This window comes from Cebus imitator, unplaced genomic scaffold, assembly GCF_001604975.1.
Source record: "Cebus imitator isolate Cc_AM_T3 unplaced genomic scaffold, Cebus_imitator-1.0 Scaffold253, whole genome shotgun sequence".
Taxonomy (NCBI): domain Eukaryota; kingdom Metazoa; phylum Chordata; class Mammalia; order Primates; family Cebidae; genus Cebus; species Cebus imitator.
Genome location: NW_016107568.1, coordinates 2,558,618 through 2,578,822, shown reverse-complemented (window position 1 = coordinate 2,578,822; position 20,205 = coordinate 2,558,618). Strand labels below are relative to the sequence as shown.

General features: G+C 42.0%; 1 protein-coding gene across 18 annotated transcripts in view; it reads left to right on the top strand.

Annotated features, from left to right (window-relative positions):
• The first annotated feature begins 264 nt into the window (after positions 1-264).
• Positions 265-20,205, top strand: part of CTNND1 (catenin delta 1) — a 57,441-nt gene continuing 37,500 nt past the window's right edge. For 9 of the 18 annotated variants that reach the window (XM_017498932.2, XM_017498935.2, XM_017498930.2 and 6 more), the window contains exon 1: positions 265-557. The gene's annotated coding sequence lies outside the window, so the exon portion shown is untranslated. The other 9 variants (XM_017498940.2, XM_017498939.2, XM_017498937.2 and 6 more) reach the window with 6 other exon arrangements.

The following is a 20,205-nucleotide window of genomic DNA, read 5'->3' as shown; positions in this document are numbered from 1 at the left end:
GAGAACTGAGACTTAGGCGTGCCATTCTAAAAAGCCCTTGTTCCTTGCCTCCCTTGCTTCCCCCGCCCCCCTCAGCTCTGCAGTAATTCCTCAGAGATTGTACAGGATTTCCACTTCAAATATAAATATATAAATATAAATATATGTATAAACTTCCCCCTGTGTCTTTCTCTCCTCCTCTCTTTTTTTTTAATTTTCTATAATAAAGTTTCCCATTGGATAAGGTCAGCTCCCTGATTTATACATGGCTCCTATTGGAAGCTCACAGGGGCTGACATCACTTAGGAAAGCGAAGGGGGTAGGGCTGCCAGATCAGTTTGTCACCACCCAGGCTCCCTTGCCTTTGGCTGGGTGCAACTTCCATTTTAGGTGTTGGATCTGAGGGAGAAAAAAAAAAAGAGAGAGGGAGAGAGAGAGAAAGAAGAGCAGGAAAGATCCTGAAAGGAGGAAGAGGTGGCGAAAAAGCAACTGCCTTGCTGGATTTGTCTTTCTCAGCACATTGGCGAAGCCTTGGGTTTCTTTCTTAAAGGACTGGTTTTTAGAACTCCACATTTGAGGTGTGTGGCTTTTAAAGAAAATGTATGTACTGATGGGGAAAAGGAAGATAAGCAAGTCGCATTTGTGTCTTACGGTAACCAGAGGGAATTAAAAAACGCGAAAGAGTCTGTTATGCTGATGAGTAACTTTTAAGCAATTATTATTTTTCTTTCTACTTTCAATACTTTGGGGGGATATTTTGGTATTATGTTAAATTTTTTTATTATATACAAGACCTAGAAACAAATTTATCTAATACAGGAAGCTGAATAGATCCAGATGGGTAAGAGCAGGTTTGAAAATTTATATTTTGGTGTGTTCTTTGATTTTATTTTATTTTTTATTTTTTTTTCTGGATTATGCTAACGTATTTCTGTTTTCAGAGCCCAAATCAAAAGTTGGTTTTTTGGCATGTTGCATGTGGGTTGGGAAAGGAATTTGTCCGTGTCAGAACCTAGTTATACAGAGGGTTCTTAACATGTTTCAAACTTTTTTTTTTTTTTATTATTGTATTTGTGGAAGTGGAAAGTTGCAGGGAGGTTTGCAGCATAAATGGTATTGTTTTTCCCCGTAGAGTTTGAACGGCCCATATCGGTTTCAGCCCTTCTGTTCCTGGGTGGATCCCTCTTACTTTTCCAGGTGCGGTGGGTGGGAGCCTCATTCTCCAGTTAGATGTAGTCTCCCTGCTTTGCCTTATAAAAGAAAACAAATGGAACAATGTTAACTGAATTGCCATCTCTTTCTTCCTCCTAAAACTACCTTTGAAAGCAAAGATTTGTGGAGATGTTGTTTGTTAAATCTGCAAATACGATAATGTTGGATTTATTTGCTTAAAGCAATAAGGAAATTCTAATCATGCTTTTTATTTCACCTGAGTAAAGTGGCAACACATCTGAAAATATTTACAGCTTTTTGCACCCTGAAAGGGCCATGGGTGGAATAAGATTAGGTTTAGAAAAACCATTTATACAAACTTTAGTGTTTAAAATACATTTCAGAAAACAAAAGGGAAGTTTTTATTTTTAAATCAACCTGAAAGTTGTTTGTTGGAGTTGAGTTTATTGTTTAGTTAATTTACCATGAAATCTGAAATCTCTTAGAGCTGAAGGCCCATGACTGTGCTTTCATATCTTATATTTAATCTTAAGATTTGGTTTGTTTTTGCAAATATATTCTTGCAAAAGTACTGATTCTAGTTAATTATATAGCCAACTCATCAGTAGCTGAAAACTAGGGTATTCTCTTTTTGAAAATGTGAGTCAGCCTGAAAATTATATTATAGCTAGAATACTGTCCTAATTGTAACAAGATGGGCTTTAATGTATAAGCTGCTCATTAGCTTTAAACTGATATGTGTCTTTAATAATCCTATTTTGCACCCCCACCACCCCCTACCCCGCCAATTTTTTTTTTTAAGACTAGAATTTCTTTTCTAGAATGAGAGTATTTCTTGAAAGATGATTTCATCTTTGTGAAGTTGTGGCTTCAGGAGGAAACCGAACTTTGTTCCTCCTTTAAATATAATCTAGGCGAAGTCTGCAGGAAATTTTTGATGTCTGGATCTCTTAATTATAACAAGTATAGTTAAAAAGAAGGAAAAAAATACAATGTGTATACTCTGTTGGGCTGTAGTTCTTGTCTAATATTTTTCAAATTTTCTTTCAAATGTTCTCTCTGCCTTGATTTCAGCCTGGGGAGGTTTCTTGATCTTGAGAGTGTTGGTCATGTTGCTGCCAGAGTGTCTGTTTCCCACTCAACCTTTAGGGGGAGGGTTGAGGGAATCTGAAGGAGGAGTACAAAGGCAGTTTGAAAATAGGTTCTGGATGACTGAGTGGTGGTGATTTGGGTCCAGCTTTAAATACTGGGCTTTGTGTAGCTGCAGCGAGCATCCTAGTTAACCTAGTGTCCAGGACGATTTCCACAACTAAGGTGTTGTTTTGACGGCTGTGTAGTGCAGAGCCTTTGGGATGATAAGATGGAAGATTTGTCTTTTACCTCACCTCCATTGGTTCTTTCAGGAATTATGATAAGGGATGCAGATAAGTAAATGTTTTATTTTTAAATTTTTTTTGTTTTGCTCCTCATTTTGGGGTAAAAAATAATGGCAGGTAAGTTTGAGCTGTTCAGATTTTTCTTTCCTTGTTTGCCTCCTATATATGGTTGGTTTCTTTGTTATGTGAGTAAGAGTGGTCTGTGTTCCAGATTGGGGGGTAGGGGGGCGGTTCTCTTCTAGGTGGTTGGAGTTCTAGTGTTCCAGTGTAGACAGTCAGAGAAGCTCCAGCATGTCTCAGCTAGGGTAAAACTGAGACTATTGGAGGTAGTAACAAAAAGAAAAGCACCAAGTAATTACAGTCCAGCCTTAGGTTATGAAGTAGCTGCTCTTCTGGGATGGATGAGATAGGATGGATGCAAATAAATTAAGCATAGATCACTATCAGTTGGAATAACAAAATGATTAGCTTCATTATTTATCGCCTTCTATTTTGGTACCTCCTGGTACCCTGTTAGTAACTGACAAGGCCCTCATTCCCCCCTACCTCCCTCACATCTTATTTTTTTTTTTATTTTTTTTAAATTTTAGTGTATACTGAACATTTTGCATAAGCTATTTTTTTCCCCACAACTGTTTTTTTTTGTTGTTTAGTTTTATTTTGGTTTTTAAGGAATTTGAGCCTCAGAGAAGCTGAGGTTTGCTGAAAATCTCACTGCCTGTAAATGGTTGAGGCCAGAATTAACCCTGGTCTGACAAACTACAAAGTCCATGGACTTAACCACTAATATACTGCCATTCTCCAGAGAGAATGGAAACAACAGCTCGAACCAAAATGAACCCTTGCTGGAGGCAAGTGGAGTGGTGCTTCATCTTGGCACGGGGGCAGTACTCACTTAAATTTCTAACCCCCTCCAACTCCCCACCACCCCTGTAGGGATAATGTATATAAAAGATCTATTTTCCTTAGAGCCCATGGGGAGGTGGATGTGCTAGAATGGATATTATTTTAATCTTTAGAACGGGAATCTTTCTGTATGCCCACCATTGCTGTCCTAATTTCTTAAACTTCCTGGAATTGTGTCACACATTGTTTGATTATCAGCAAGATTTCTTCTTCCAGAGAATTTTTAGATATGTGGTTTGAAATGATATCAACTTGCAGGGACAGGCTTGTAGGAGATAGTTCAGATATTCTTGTTTTTCCCTCTAGACTATAAGCAGCAGCTTGAGTGTAGGTACTATCTTATCGCTGTATCTTTTTAGCACCTGTCTTAGTGTCTGGTACATACACAGGTGCTCAGTAAGCCTTGGTTAAGTAAGGCACTTGATGAGAATCAGTGAGGGACTGATGTGTGGGGAAGGCTTGAAAGGAAGCAAAACAACATAGATTAATCAAATTGCAGTGCACTATTGCAACTTTTACTGTAGTCTATAGTTCCAACCTTTTATGCATCTCCTCCCTTAAATTATTTTTCTTTTTTGAGACAGGGTCTTGCTCTGTTACCTAGGCTGGAATGTAGTGGTGAAATCATGGCTCACTTGCAGCCTCAATCTTCTGGGCTCAAGTGGTGCCCCCATCTCAGTCTTCTGAGTAGCTAGGACTACGGGTGTCCACCACTATGCCTGGCTAAATTTTGTATATTTTTGTGGCAATGGGGTCTCTCTGTATAGTCCAGGCTGTTCTCAAGCTCCTGGGCTCAAGCCATCCTCCTACCTCGGCCTCCCAAAATGCTGGGATTATAGGTGTGCCCCACCATGCCTGGCCCTCCTTCACATTTTTCAGCAAAGTTTCTGGAGATAATGGAGGATTTAAAATTTTAGCTTTTATTTAATCCTGTTCCTTTCTTGGCAAGATGTACAAATAATAGTATAAAAAGTAAGGATCTGGCCTGGTGCGGTGGCTCATGCCTGTAATCCCAGCACTTTGGGAGGTCCAGGTGCACAGATCGCTGGGCAACATGGTGAAGACTCGTCTTACAAAAAAGTACAAAAATTAGCCAGGCATAATGGCTTGTGCCTGTAGTCCCAGCTACTGGGGAGGCTGAGATGGGAGGACAGCTTGAGCCTGGGAGACAGAGGTTGCAGCTAGCCGAGATCACGCCACTGCCTGCCAGACTGGGCTGCAGAGCCAGATCCTGTCTCTTTTCTTTTCTTTTCTTTTTTTTTTTTAAGAGACGGGGTTTCTCCGCATTGGTCAGTCTGGTCTTGAACTCCTGACCTCAGGTGATCCGCCCACCTCAGCCTCCCAAAGTGTTGGGATTACAGGTATGAGGCACCGCGCCCGGCCTAATCCTGTCTCAAAAAAACAAAACAAAACAAAAAAACAACATACGCATCCTAGTCAGTTCATTTCATAATGAACTTCAACCACTGAAAACCTTAAATGTAGCCGTTTTTTAGGGGACACAGTATATTAAGCCATCAGCGGAAAGTACTGCTTTCAGCCCTAGTTGGAGATGAGTGGTTTCCATGCTTGTTAATAAAAGTTGGGTTGGGCGTGGTGGCTCACACCTGTAATTCCAGCAGTTTGGGAGGCCAAGACAGGTGGATCACATGGTCAGGAGCTCGAGACCAGCCTGGCCAACATAGTGAAACCCCATCTCTACGAAAAATATAAAAATTGTCCAGGCATGGTGGCGAGCGCCTGTAGTCCCAGCTACTCTGGAGACTGAGGCAGGAGAATCGCCTGAACCCGGGAGGCGGAGGCTGTGGTGAGCCAAGATCGTGCCATGGTACTCCAGCCTGGGCAACAAGAGCAAACCTCTGTCTCAAAATAAAAATAAAAATGAAAACAGTAAGAGCTTGGGATGATAATTTTGAATATCAGTGTTTCCAAGAAAGTATGTTTGGATATCAGTGTTTTTAAGTCATTGCTTTAGCCACAAAACTTTAGATTTTGTTCATGTATTGGGAAGCTTATGAGTTTAAGAACAGGAATCAGTTTTCTTGGGTAATTTTTTTTTTGAGATACAGTGTCGCTCTCATTGCCCAGGCTGAAGTGCAATGGCATGATCTTGGCTAACCGCAACCTCCGCCTTCTGGGTTCAAGCAATTATCCTGCCTCAGCCTCCTGAGTAGCTGGGATTACAGGCATGTGCCATTATGCCTGGCTAATTTTGTATTTTTAGTAGAGATGGGATTCTCCTGTTGGTAAGGCTGGTCTCAAGCTCTCGACCTCAGGTGATTTGCCGGCCTTGGCCTCCCGAAGTGTTGAGATTATAGGTGTGAGCCACTGCACCCAGCCTTCTTGGGCAATTTAAAAGATATTAACAAGGTACTTGCCTGAAACTGCAAATATTTTTTCATGTTCTCTTCCCTCAGAGAAGGGTTAAATGCCACACAAAGCTGAAGTAGGGATTGTTCTGCCTAAGCTATGCAGCTGCCTCCAAGGTTTCCAGTAGAGCATTGATGTAGCCTGGCAGGGAGGTTGTAAGAAGGCTAGAACAACTGTTCTGGTTAGAACTAATAAAGGGGAAATTGAGGTATGGATTGACTTGTATTTAATTGTTTAATGTATTTTTCGGAAGTAATTTTTTTCCCTAATTCTACTTGGAATTGCATGTTATTGATTATTAAATAATAAGCACTGAGAATGGGGCCTGAATTCACCATTCAATTCAGGAATAGTGTTCCCTGTTTTTAGGGTCACTTTGTCTCCAGTGGGCCCTTTGGTTTGATTGGTGTATGTAGTGTAGGCAACTTAGATTAGGCATATATTGGGGGCATTATAAGGAGTCAAAGAATTTTCTTCTCTGCTGGTCAGCAATAGGTAATTTGGTCATGACTTTCAGAAAACCTGTCCCATGATGTGATGACAAAAGCACTTTTCAACTTTTTGTTTCAAACTAAAGTTGCTTTAGCACTCCTGTATCCGTTCATTTGCCTAGATGTCATTCGTTAACATGTTGCCACAAATGCTTTAGTCTATGTTTTTTGGTCAATATGCTAACCAAAAAGGGATTTCCAATCTGAGACTTCCATAGTATGATGAGGGGGCAAGGCAGCATAACATAATGATTAAGAGCACGGATGGTGGAGCCAATCTGCCACACAGGAACCACGTAACGTAGGACAAATTGCTTAATCTCTCTCTGCCTTGGCCTCCTTGTCTGTAAAATGGGGATAATATTAACCATCTTATAGGATTGTCGTGATGCTTGAAGTTATTTAATATAGAGTAATGCACAGCTCATAGTAATACCTTGTGTTTGCTATTAGGATGGATGCTTTAAAGAATTCAGATTTCATTTGTCTGTTGAACTCAATGCCCTTGAAGGTCTCTCTCTCTTTTTTTTTTTTTTTTTTGAGACTGTGTCTCACTCTGTTGCCAGGCTGGATGGAGTACAGTTGCATGATCTCAGCTCACTGCAACCTCCGCCTCCTAAGTTCAAGCGATTCTCCTGCCTCAGCCTCTTGAGTAGCTGGGACTACAGGTGTGTGCCACTATGCCCAGCTAATTTTTGTATTTTTAGTAGAGACAGGGTTTCACCATGCCTGGCCAGGATGGTCTTGATCTCTTGACCTCGTGATTCACCTTGGTACTGGGATTACAGGTGTAAGCCACTGTGCTGGCCTTTGAGGGTCTCTTAAAACCTGAGAATCTGTGGTAGATGTAGATGCTTGCATTACAGAATATATGAGCTTCCTGAGTGGGTAAAGCTAACTTAAAAAAAATTTTTTTTCTCGAGATGGAGTCTTGCTCTTGTCGCCTAGGCTGGAGTGCAATGGCGTGATCTTGGCTCACTGCAACCTCCACCTTCTGGGTTCAAGCAATTCTTCTACCTCAGCCTTCTGAGTAGCTGGGATTACAGATGCGCACCACCACACCTGGCTAATTTTTGTATTTTTAGTAGAGATGGTGTTTCACCATGTTGATCAGGCTGGTCTCGAACTCATGACCTTGTGATCTACCCACCTCAGCCTCCCAAAGTGCTTAGATTACAAGCATGGGCCACTGAGCCTGGCCAAATTTTTTAAATGGGGGAAAATTATTTTTAGTAGGCAATATTGGAGAGTTGTGTGAGTGGAGTTCAAAACAACAGTAGTATGAGAATGGATAACTTTAGTAAAGTGAACTGTTAATAGGAGGAAGATAGATAGAATGATTTGTGGACATCATTCTGTATTTGCAACCCTATTTATGAACATTTGCAAAACTGTGATATGAGTTTGTGAATGTTTCCGGTGAGAAGTATGCTTCTAAGAAAGGAGTCAGCATTTTTCTTCTTTTTTGAGGCAGAGTCTTACTTACTCTGTCGCCCAGGCTGGGGTGCAATGGTGTGATCTCGGCTCACTGCAACCTCCACCTTCCAGGTTAAAGTTATTTTCCTGCCTCAGCCTCCAAGTAGCTGGGATTACAGGCGCTTGCCACCACACCCGGCTAATTTTTGTATTTTTAGTAGACACAGGGTTTCACCATGTTGGCCAGGCTGGTCTCTAACTCCTGACCTTGTGATCCGCCTACCTCAGCCTCCCAAAGTGTTGGGATTACAGGCGTGAGCCACCATGCCCGGCCCCCAGGAGTCAGCTTTTTTTTTTTTTTTTTTTTTTTTTTTTTGAGACGGAGTTTCGCTCTTGTTACCCAGGCTGGAGTGCAGTGGCGCGATCTCGGCTCACCGCAACCTCCGCCTCCTGGGTTCAGGCAATTCTCCTGCCTCAGCCTCCTGAGTAGCTGGGACTACAGGCACGCGCCACCATGCCCAGCTAATTTTTTGTAGTTTTAGTAGAGACGGGGTTTCACCATGTTGACCAGGATGGTCTTGATCTCTTGACCTCGTGATCCACCCGCCTTGGCCTCCCAAAGTGTTGGGATTACAGGCTTGAGACACCGCGCCCGGCCTTTTTTTTTTTTTTTTTTATTGAGCCTCTTAGATCAAGGCTGTGGTGAGCCGAGACTATGCCTCAGGAGTCAGCTTTTATATGTGGAAAAGCCAAGCTGTGGTCTGTGAGAAATACATATGTGTTAGATGTAAACTTGTCTAGAAACTTGTAGATTTCTTCCAGCCTAGGATTTTTCCTTCTTTTTTTTCCTCCCTTTTCTTCATACCGAAGAACCCATGAAACTAGTGTTCTAAATAGTACTTAAGCCAATTTCTTTCAATAATTTTTTTTTTTATATTTTTCTTTTAAAAATGAGACAGGGTCTTGGTATGTTGCCCTGTCTCCAACTCCAGGGCTGACGTGATCCTCCCACCTCAGCCTCTGGAGTAGCTGGAACTACAGGCACACACCACCTTACCTAACTAATTTCTGTTAGGACTCTGTAGCCTCCTACCATAAATACCTTAGTCAGATCCATTTTTTTTTTACATGCAATTTCTTCCACCAATTCTCCTGCATTTTCTCCTTTTCTTTTGCTTTCCTGTTCTCTGTGGAGTCTTCGTTGCCTCTTTCTACCTCCTCTTGCCTCCCCTATCTTTTTTTTTTCCTTTTAGGCTGGGTTTCCCTTTTCCCCCTTAGGTTTTCCCTTAGTTCCTCATGGGCATTGCTTTGCCTCACAGTTAATATAAAGAAGTGTTTCTGATTCTTATTCTAGAATAAATTACCCATGTGCTAAAGGTACAACTATTAGGATACCGCTTCCTGTTTATTTTAGTTAGATCTAGTTTAGGAATACAATTGCAATCCAAGGAAACTGACCTCTTGTAGTGATTCAGATTGTTTTTGTTTTTGTTTTTTTTGAGACGGAGTTTTGCTCTTGTTGCCCAGGCTGGAGTGCAATGGCATGATCTCACTCACCACAACCTTCACCTCCTGGGTTCAAGCGATTCTCCTGCCTCAGCCTCCCGAGCACCATGCCCAGCTAATTTTGTAGTTTTAGTAGAGATGGGGTTTCTCCATGTTGGTCAGGCTGATCTTGAACTCCTGACCTCAGGTGATCCTCCCGCCTCGTCATCCCAAAGTGCTGGGACTACAGGCGTGTACCACCATACCCAGCTAATTTTTGTATTTTTAGTAGAGATGGGGTTTCACTATGTTGGCCAGGATGGTCTCAATCTGTTGACCTCATGATCCACCCACCTTAGCCTCCCAAAGTGCTGGGATTACAGGCATAGGCCACCACACCCAGCCTCAGATTTTTTTTTGATTTTCAGATTTCATCCACATCTCTTAATTACTCATTTTGGTTCAGTTGACAGTAGAGCAAAAGAAATTTACTTTCTTCAGAGTAAATTATTAGTTTTATATCTGCTTTTCATGTTGTTCTGTTGTGCAGTGCAGTAGCACATTAGGAGGTATCTTTGTGGAGGGAAAATATTTTGTTTTAGGAAGTTCATATTTTAAGAAACTGAAATATATTCTAATGGTTGGGGACATAAGACATTGTTATAGAAACTAGGTCAACTTCTCAATCCCTTTATCAAAGCACCTGTAGTTCCCATTTCATTGCAAGTGAAGTAAATCTCATTGAAATAAAGTAGCTGGTGTATATTCAGTACACTTTTAAAATAGTCTATTTTAAAAGAGAAATTGGTGCCAATCTGATTTCTTTCCTGCTTCTTTGTTGGAATGGGGGAAGCTCTATAACCTCTTTGCTGCTCTGCTGCCCATTGACTACTTTGTTAACTGGGGCACAGTTGTTCTCCTGGATGTCTACCGTGCTGAAGGTCAGCCAAATAGGCAGGTAAGGCTACCTAGGCCTCTTTGTAGGCCTAAGATCACAGTTGGAAAAAAAAAAAAGAAATATGGAAAAAGAAAACAAAGTTGATTTATTTTTTTCTAAAATTTAACTTTTTGTATTCATTGAAGAAGGAAGTAAAATACCTCCATTCAAAAAAAATTTGAGAGTCTGCTGTATGCCATACACTGAAGTACAACAATAAACAAAATAGACCTACTGTTTGTTCTCTTTTTTTTTTTTTTTAATTTTTTATTTTTAGAGATAGGTTTTCACCATGTTGGTCAGAACTCCTGACCTCAAGTGATCCACCCCACTCAGCCTCCCAAAGTGCTGGGATTACAGGCGTGAGCCACCGCGCCCAGCCAACTGTTCTCAAAGAGCTTACATTCTAGTTGTGAGAGACAAATGATAAGCAATTAAATATGTAGTGTGTCAGAATGTGATAATGTTATTGAGAAAAAAAAAAAAGCAGGATGAGTAGTATGGAGGATAAGAAGTCCCAGCGTGAGTGAGGTTATTTTATATAGAGCGGTCAGGGAGGGTCTCATGTGTAAGGTATGTTTGAGAGATACCAAAAGAAATGAAGGATATAGTCACGTAGATATGAGGAGTAGAAAGTGGAAAGGCCCTGCCGGGCGTGGTGGCTCAAGCCTGTAATCCCAGCACTTTGGGAGGCCGAGGCGGGTGGATCACGAGGTCAAGAGATCGAGACCATCCTGGTCAACATGGTGAAACCCCGTCTCTACTAAAAATACAAAAAAAAAAAATTAGCTGGGCATGGTGGTGCGTGCCTGTAATCCCAGCTACTCAGGAGGCTGAGGCAGGAGAATTGCCTGAACCCAGGAGGCGGAGGTTGCAGTGAGCCGAGATCGCGCCATTGCACTCCAGCCTGGGTAACAAGAGCAAACTCCGTCTCAAAAAAAAAAAAAGAAAAGGAAAGGCCCTGAGACTGATAATTGCCAGTGAACAAGAGAGACTGAGGGGAGGGAAGGAAAAGTAAGAGACCTGTCCAGAGAGGTCCAATAGGAATGTGTTTTGTAATGTAGAGTCTTGTTGTGTGCTATATTGTACAACGAAAAATTGTCTCCTTTTCACTTCAAGCCCCAGAGACAACAGCTATTACCAGATTTTTGTGTCTTTCTTGTAACTCGAGGCAGCACCTGACCCAGCCTCCATATTTCTCCCATTATGGAATCTCCATGAAAGTATAGTTAGCAGATAATTTGCACAGTAGCAGATTTTGCATAGGTTGATTACACTAGTCTTAGAGAATGTTAATAAGGCAGCTACTTAGAATAAGCTTGTGTGTTTTTGGGAAGTGAGATCAAAATTTTTCTTTCTTTTTTTTTTTTTTTTTTTTTTTTAAAATTTTTTTTTTTTTTTTTTTTTTTTTTTTTTTGATACAAGGTCTGTCTCTATACAGTGTGACAATCTCAGCTCAGTGCAGCCTCTGCCTCCCATGCTCAAGCCATCCTCCCACCTCAGCTTCCCAAGTAGCTGGGACTATAGGCATGCACAATCACACCCAGCTAATTTTTATATTTTTCTGTAGAGACAGGGTCTCAAACTTGGGAGCTCAAGCAGTCTGCTTCAGCCTCCCAAAATGCTGGGATTGCAGGCATGAGACATCATGCCCTGCCCCCAGATTTTTCTTTCCCAGAGAAATACTGTATATTTCTCCATTTTCTTATCTACCTAGTCAGTTTTCTATGAGCAGAAGTGACAACCTAGACCTGTACAGTTTTCTTTTGAGGACAGCATTTATTGGTTTGGTTTATGTGCTTTTGACTAAATAGGCATGCCCCACTTGTCTGCTGCTTTTCCTTTTGCTCATTTAACCAAAAAGCTCCTGCTTCCCCAAGTCCTGATTGTTGATTTCATGGCTTTGAGGACCCCTTTATAGGTCACCATATCCGTACCTTCTGTCTTGAACATTGAGAGAGATGATTATCCCTGATAATAACTGATGTCTCCATTTTCCCTTTCCATGTTTGTTTAGACATTAGAGGTTATTAAAGCACAGCCTGAGCCACTTTACCTAGTTGGCTTTAATGGAGTTGAGGAAGAAGCACCAACTATTTAGTGATTTGATGTTCTATGGCAACCCCATACAGGAAAGTAAAAGGATGTTTGATTGAGTATCTGTGTCTTGAGATTGATTACCTGTGTCTTGAATCACCCACTCTTACTTTCCCTTTTAAGATTTCTGGTTTAGCTGGTCTGTCCCTCAGTGAAAGTCAGTCTTTTTCTGTCTCTGTCTCTCTCTCTCCTTCCCCCACCTCTCTTTCTCTCTCCTCTCCCCTCCCCTCCTCTCTCCCTGTCTTCCTCTCTCTTTGGAGTTTTTAGCCCTGGCTCTTGACCTGGTTACCCTTTGTTCTTCCCTTTAATTATGCTTACCTCGTTGTCATCCTGTTACTTAATATCCTTGGGAGATGACCTAAACCAAGAAACTTTTTCTTCCCATCTCCTACTCCTTTGGTCAGGTAACAGTATCATCTTGCATGGGAAATAATCCAGGCAATCAGAGATTACCCAAAATTTTGAAATTGTTTAAACAACTGGTTGATATGTATTACTTCATCATATGTAGATGATGTGAGATGTTTGTGGTTGTCTTGAGAGTTTTTTGAGATAGAGCCTTGCTTTGTCATCCAGGCTGGAGTGCAGTGGCATGATCATGGCTTACCATAGCCTTGACCTTCCAGGCTCAAGTGATCCTCCCACCTCAGTCTCCTGAGTAGCTGGGACCACAGGCATGGCCCACCACACCTGGCTAATTTTTGTATTTTTTGTAGAGACATGGTCTCTATATGTTGCTCAGGCTGGTCTTGAACTCCTGGGCTCATGTGATTCTCTTTCCTCGGCCTCCCAAACTGCTGTAATTACAGGTGTGAGTCACTGTGGCCAGCCTGAGAGTATGTCCTTGTTTTTTAATTAAAAAATTTTTTGGCTGGGTGCAGTGGCCCACACCTGTAATCCCAGCACTTTGGTAGGCCGAGGTGGGCAGATCACTTGGGATCAGGAGTTAGAGACCAGCCTGGCCAACATAGCAAAACCTCATTTCTACTAAAAGCTATCTAAAAATTAGTTGAGTGTGGTGGCGGGTACCTGTAGTTCCATCTACTTGGGAGGCTGAGGCAGGAGAATGGCTTGAACCTGGGAGGCGGAGGTTGAATTGGAATTGCATCACTGCACTCCAGCCTGAGTGACAGCGCAACTCTGTCTCCAAAAAAAAAAGTTTTTTTTTTTTTTTTAAATGTACCTTTATTGTTTGACTCTGGGATCTGGGAGACATTATGTTTTTTAATGCCATTCTTCTTTCCTAAGCCTTCAGTGACACATGTTTACTTGTGGGAATGTTTCACTTTTTAGTTCTTTTAAAGGCCTTTTGCTACTCGCTTGCTCTTACTCAAACCAGAAGTTAAAGTGGCTTACTTAAGTGTCAGAGGTAACCACTTGAATCCAGAGTTTCTGGTTCTTTCTCTTTTGCCAAGTGGTTTAGAGTTGTTTAAGGTCTTTAATGGTAGATTTAAGACTTCGGACTTCTTTTGGGATAGAATATGGAAGCAGTCTTTGAAAATTTGGTATAGCTCTTTGTTCCTTGAAGAAAAAATTAAGATCATTTGTGTGTTCTTTTTAAATGGTATTCAAACAAATAAATGTTTATTTGATGCTGATACAGTATTTTTTAATTTGAAATGAGACAAATCCTTTTGTGCCTTTTAAAGTTTCCTTTTAAGCCACATGCCTATATTATCTATTTAAAGAATAACTTTTTAAAAATAAAAAGAATAATTTGAGAACTGTACACATAGGGACAAGCCATCAGCTGCACCAACTGGATCCTAGATCCTCTTTCCCCAAGGGCAGCCTGTTCTTGGTTCTTAAAACTAAGATGTTTCGAACATAATTGGGTTGTCCGATATGCAGTGTGCAGAAGGATATCTTACAGTGTAGCAACTCAGGATTCCAGAGAAGATGGTCCTGGCAAGTGAGACAGTTCTTCCTTCTAGGTTCTGAGTCTGGAGTATAGGAGTTAGGACTGTGCCATTCCAGCCATCCTCATGTTTATATTCATGCTTTCAAAGAGCCTCTAATCTAGACTGAATAATGATCTGAGTTTCTGGTGAGCAGTAAAACTGGCCCAAATAATGTATTTGATAACTAGTGCCCTTTTGGCAAGATCAGTGGGTTGTTAGCAGTAGGCCAGTACAGTGGGTCACAACAGGCCATGAGTCTATGAGGGTTTTTTTTTTTTTTTTGAGATGGGAGTTTCACTCAGTTGCCCAGGCTGGAGTCCAGTGGTGCAATTTTGGCTCACTGCAAACTCCTCCTCCCAGGTTCAAGTGATTCTTGTGTCTCAGCCTCCTGAGTAGCTGGAATTACAGGCATGTGCCACCATACCTGGCTAATTTTTGTATTTTTAGTAGAGATGGGGTTGGCCAGGCTGGTCTCAAACTCCTGACCTCAGGTTATCTGCCTCCCTCAGCCTCCCAAAGTGTTGGGATTACAGGTGTGAGCCACTGCACCCAGCCTATGAGGGTTTTTTAAAAACATGAAAGTTTTAAAAAAAAAGTCTGCACCCAGACTTCCCTGTAGAAACTGATGCAGAGGGGGAATTTAATTTTTTCAAAAAGCTCCCCAAGAGATTCTGATCATTTGTTTAAGGATCACAAAACCTGAATATTTGAATTAAGCTACACGTATATGTTATTTCTCAGGAGGATGGTTATTTAATTAGGATAAGACGTAGTGTCAGGGATGGAGGCCTGTGCCTTTGGTCCCAGCTACTTAGGATGCTAAGGTGGGGGGATCACTTGAGCCCAGCAGTTTCACACCAGCCTGGGCAATATAGGGAGACCCCATCTCAAAAAATAAAAATAAGAAAGAGAATTAAAGAAGTTGAGTTTATTGTAGTAGACATGATGAGAAGGTTGTTAATTTGAAGTGGAGTTATTTACTTCTGTGTCCTGTATTGTTTTGGAATTACAGATGTTACCTCCTGATTTAGGGGTTATGCTAACACTTAGCATGGTATGGAGGACTCGCCTGTTGGGGGGGAAGGAAACCTTTAGACTATATCTGCAGTTTTAAATTGTGGAACAAATTCAGGAGAGGATGTTAGCATTGAAACTGAGCTGGACAATTTGTTTAAAACTGGACAGGAAGGGCCAATGTTACTTCCTGTCTGAAAAGGAAGTGCTGGCTTCCTTCCCTTCCTCCTTGGTTAACTCTGGCCAACTTGGATTATGGGTGGGGAGGGGCTGTTAGTACTCTTAACTGGCTACCCATGTTTTAGGAAATCCTATTACCACCAATGTTTGTGTTTAGCTGCTTAAGTTTCACTCTTTTCCTTACTTGAAGCACGCAGATGGGTGCTGTGTGTGCTCCTGTCTCTTTGCTCTTATATGGGAGCCCTGTACTAGGTTTGTATGTTACAGTCTAGGAAGCCTAATCTCTCAGATGTTCCTTTCACATTCAACCTTATATACACCTCCCCTGTATATTCTGACATTTGAAAATAGACCAAGAAGTTGGAGGGGAGAAACTGAAACTCATTTAACATGGAGGAGTATGTTGTGGAAAGGAGAACATAATTGGGCAGAGGGGAGTCGATGACAGAGGTTTCTTATTTTTGAACTGAGCCAAGAAAGCATTCCAAGTGGGGCCAGTTGGCACTCTTCCTGCTATTTTAGTCCAGGCTTCTCCTTCCTACTGACCAGTCAATTGTATTAAGTGTTTGATGTGAGTTTTAACTGAGGTCTCAGGAGGGGAGGGAGGGAAGGAGGGTGGCGGTGGAAACAGCTGGTGCCTTCATCAAGCTATCTCAATTACTCTTCTTTTCAGAGTGTTTGAGGGTGGGGGTTGGTGGCACAGGAATTGGATGTGTGTTAGCAGAGACTCAGCAACTCTTATGTAGTGGGTTTGAATTCTCAGGCACTCTTAATGCTATGTGGGATGTTGGCTAGTTGGAATGTAGCTAAACCTTTCCCAGTCACATTCTTTCTTCTGCCTCCCCTCCCTATAATTCTTTCAGCTCTGGGCCTGCTTTGGAGAGAGAGGGGGTGGGAAGTTAGACAGCAAAACAGATTCATCCTTCCTACCCGTTGAGGTTTCAGCTTAAGTCTTGGGCCCTCCAGAGGCTTTCTTCATATCCATTCATTATTCCTTTAGTTGGGCTTTCTAAATATGTCTGCAAAGAGCGTGAGATACAATTAGAACTGGGACCTCTGGTGAAGTTAAGTTGAATTGTAATCAGTTGGCTATACTTGTCTTCTTCCCTCCCCCACACCCCAGGATTACTATATTTCTGAGTCAGCACTCCTTTTCTGTCTTACCTGCTCAATTTGATGCAGAGAACTTGCCAAGCATCCTTTTGGATTTAACAGCATTGATGTGGGTGTGTTCAGTTCTCCGCCTGGGGTGTGTCTTTTACAACTTTTTTTTTTTGGTATCTCATAAAACTCTCCCCTACTAGAAGCTACTGTTTTTATCTGCTTTAGTATATCTATCTCACCTCTGATTTATTTGGCCTGGGCTATGCATGAAGAAGAATTGGATAAGAATACAGTATTCTTTTTTTTCTTTTTTTTTTTTTTGAGACGTACTCTTGCTCTGTTGCCCAGGCTGGGGTGCAGTGGTGAGATCTTGGCTCACTGCAAACTCCGCCTGCCGGGTTCAAGCGATTGTCCTGCCTCAGCCTCTCAAATAGCTGGGTCTATAGGCACGTGCTATCATGCCCAACTAATTTTTTTTTTTTTTTTTTTTTTTTTTTTGCTATTTAAAATAATTTTTTGAATTTTTCGTAGAGACTAGGTTTCACCATGTGAGCCAGGATGGTCTCTATCTCCTGACCTCGTGATCTGCCTGCCTCAGCCTCCCAAAGTGCTGGGATTACAGGCATGAGCCACCTTGCCCAAGAATTATACAGTATTTTTGAGAGATAAAGAGAGTTAGTCTGATTCCATGCCAGATAAGAGACTCTTAACTTTTTTGCAGATGCCTCAGTGATAGAGTTTGCAATGGCTGGGCTCTGCTGTTGAAGTTCCATAGTGTTGCTCAATATTCTTTTCTGTTCAACCTTAGAATAGCTATTGTGTATATTATTGCCCTGTCCCTTCCATGTAGTTGTACCAGATCCAGATAAAGACTAAATCCTTCCTCTTTTTTTTTTTTTTTGTTATCCAGGCTGGAGTGTAGTGGTGTGATCTCAGCACACTGCAACCTCTGCCTCCCGGGTTCAAGTGATTTTCCTGCCTTAGCCTCTTGGAGTAGCTGGGATTAGAGGTGTGTACCACCATGCCTGGCTAGTTTTTATATTTTTAGTAGAGATGGGGTTTCACCATGTTGGCCAGGCTGGTCTCGAACTCCTGACCTCCAGTGGTTTGCCTGCCTCAACCTCCCAAATTGCTAGGATGACAGGCATGAGCCACCACCACACCTGGCCAAGGACTACGTACTTTTAAGTTGTCTGTTTTAGACTTAGTTCATTTTGTACCATGTGCTACTTTAGACCAGGGTTCAACAGATCTAAGAAGATGAAAGGAATCTAGGAAACATAAAGGGAGAAAAAAGATGAGAAGTGATAGCATATTACTAGTTAGTTCTTGGTATGCCACTCTGGTTAGAGGACTCTGCTGAGCATCATGCTATGTTTCATGCAAAGGGATTGAGCCCTTTGGGCAAAGGATGTTGCTTCTTTGGATTTCAAGAATCTCTAGTTAATGGAGTTTAACCTCTATCTGCCTCTTTGCTTCCGGAATTTAGGGCTAATTTCCAATGGGTTGTATAAGATAGTAGAAAAATGTATCATTTATCTCATTCTTGGGATTAGCAGTGGACCCTTATTAGGAGAGGAGGCTTTCTTTTCTGACTAGGTTACAAATTTACAGCCCCCTACCCACTTCAGAGGGTTGTGAGCAGGAAAAGCTGATGTTGCTATCTTGACCTCTTTGCTGCAGGGATTTGGCTTCTGTGCAATTCCTAGTGGTTGTCTTCTCTTACTCTAGGGAACTTTGCTCCCAGCACCTGATTAAACTGCCTCTTTGTAGGGTGGAGTCTGTTGCCTTTGTTTGTTCTCTGTGGAGCATGTCTTAGTAATCAACTCTATGCTTGTAGGGAAAAAGTTTGAAAGACTGGCAACTGAGGGGGATGATAGGGAAGGTGAAGTTCCTAAAGTAGTTCTCCAAATGAGAATGTTCCATTGGCCGAATCCAGGTTCGGAATCAAATGGCCATAGTGAAGCTTTCTTGGGGATGTGTCACATGTAGCTGATCTGAATGTAACAGCAGCAGTAGCTTTAAAATCCCTAATGCAGTGCCTCCAAAGTGAAGAAACTTGCCAAGTAGGAATCTTAAAAATTCCTTCAACCCCTCCAAACTCTTAGATCCACACACAGTATCTTTCTGCTGATTCTAACAGGCCTGAGCTTTGTCCTATGTAGTGTTGGCTTGGGGGCAGAGAGGAGGGTTGTTTTCCCTGAACATGATAAGGAGCTGAGCAGGGCAAAGTGGGGGCTCTGGCCGGTGATTGGTAGACAGGATGCCCTGGAATGCGGTTGGCCTGCAGCCCAGAATCCAGCACTTTGTATTTGTTTGTTTCTGGGAGACTGTGGTCTGGTGCTACTGTGACAGGAAGTGAGAAAGCTGGGAGTGGGGGAACAGAGAGGGGCGATGTCTTTGTGGTTCTCCTGTGAAATCTCTTTGTCCCTGGAGAGCAGCTCTGCTGCAGAGCTTTGCTGAGAAGAGAGCAGCCTTTGTGTGTCTAATGGGTCTCGGAGCATCTAGCTACTCTGAAGGATTAGGGAGTGTGAATTCTGACTGTGGCCTTTTGCGTTTAGCACTTGAGTTATATAAATGGCCCTGATCTCTTTAGCATTGGGAAGCTATTGAGTTTTGTTTGTGCTACTATTATTTATGGATCTCTAGGATTTAATTAAGAAACGAATTCTAGAAGTAACTAGATGTTAAAAAATGTTAATTTGCTGTATATATTGCAGGTACCTTGTTGGGTTTAAAAGGGACAGAAAGAAACAGGTAATGCTAAGGTCCTTTACATTTTAGGTCTCATCCTTCCAATTGGTACCCTACTACATACAGATCAAGAGAAACTTAGTATTAAGAGTTACTGGTAATTCTCTAATGTTTGAACATAACTAGGGAATGCTTGGTAGTTTACTGGGATTTTTCTTCCATAGCTCTAGACTGAAATAGCACCTGCAATACTCTCTCTCTTCCTTCCTTCTTTTCTCTCTTGTTTTGTATTTTCTCTGCCTTCCATTCCAGCTTTGAAATAGACATCTCTTCTCTCTTTGTGGATTGGGTGGCTGAGTCCTCAACTTTAAGCAAGCTGGCTGGTTCATGAGCACACACACAAACTCGCCTTTGATGGTCCAGGAGGACAGCTGCCCTAGAGGCAGATTGCTAGCATACCGCTAGAACAATCCTTCTTCTCTGTTCTTATGCTGGCTAGCACAATCTTTACTGCCTCTAGTTCCTTCTGTTTCCCACCCCAGCTCTGATCTTTGCTTTTGGCTTAGTGAGATGTCACATTAAAAATGAAAGTAGGGATATTTGTGATTGGATTTTTTTTTTCTTGTGGTAGGGTTGAGGGGGTGATCAGAGAATGTGGCATGGAGCCAGCTTTCTAGAGCAGGCTTGCCAGTGAAAGGATAGGTGATTTTTACAGAGTAGTGCCTCTTTTGTCCTTAGCACCTTTCCTCCCAAGTACTAGGTCCTTATAAAAGGGAAGATAGGCCAGGTGCTGTGGGTCACGCCTGTAATCCCAGCACTTTGGGAGGCTGAGGCGGGCAGATCACCTGAGGTCCAGAGTTTGAGACCAGGGAGTTTGAGACCAGCCTGACCAACATGGAGAAACCCCATCTCTACTAAAAATACAAAATTAGTCGGGTGTGGTGGGGCATGCCTGTAATCCCAGCTACTAGGGAGGCTGAGGCAGGAGAATCACTTGAACCTGGGAGGCAGAGGTTGTGGTGAGCTGAGATCGCATCATTGCACTCCAGCCTGGGCAACAAAAGTGAAACTCTGTCTCAAAA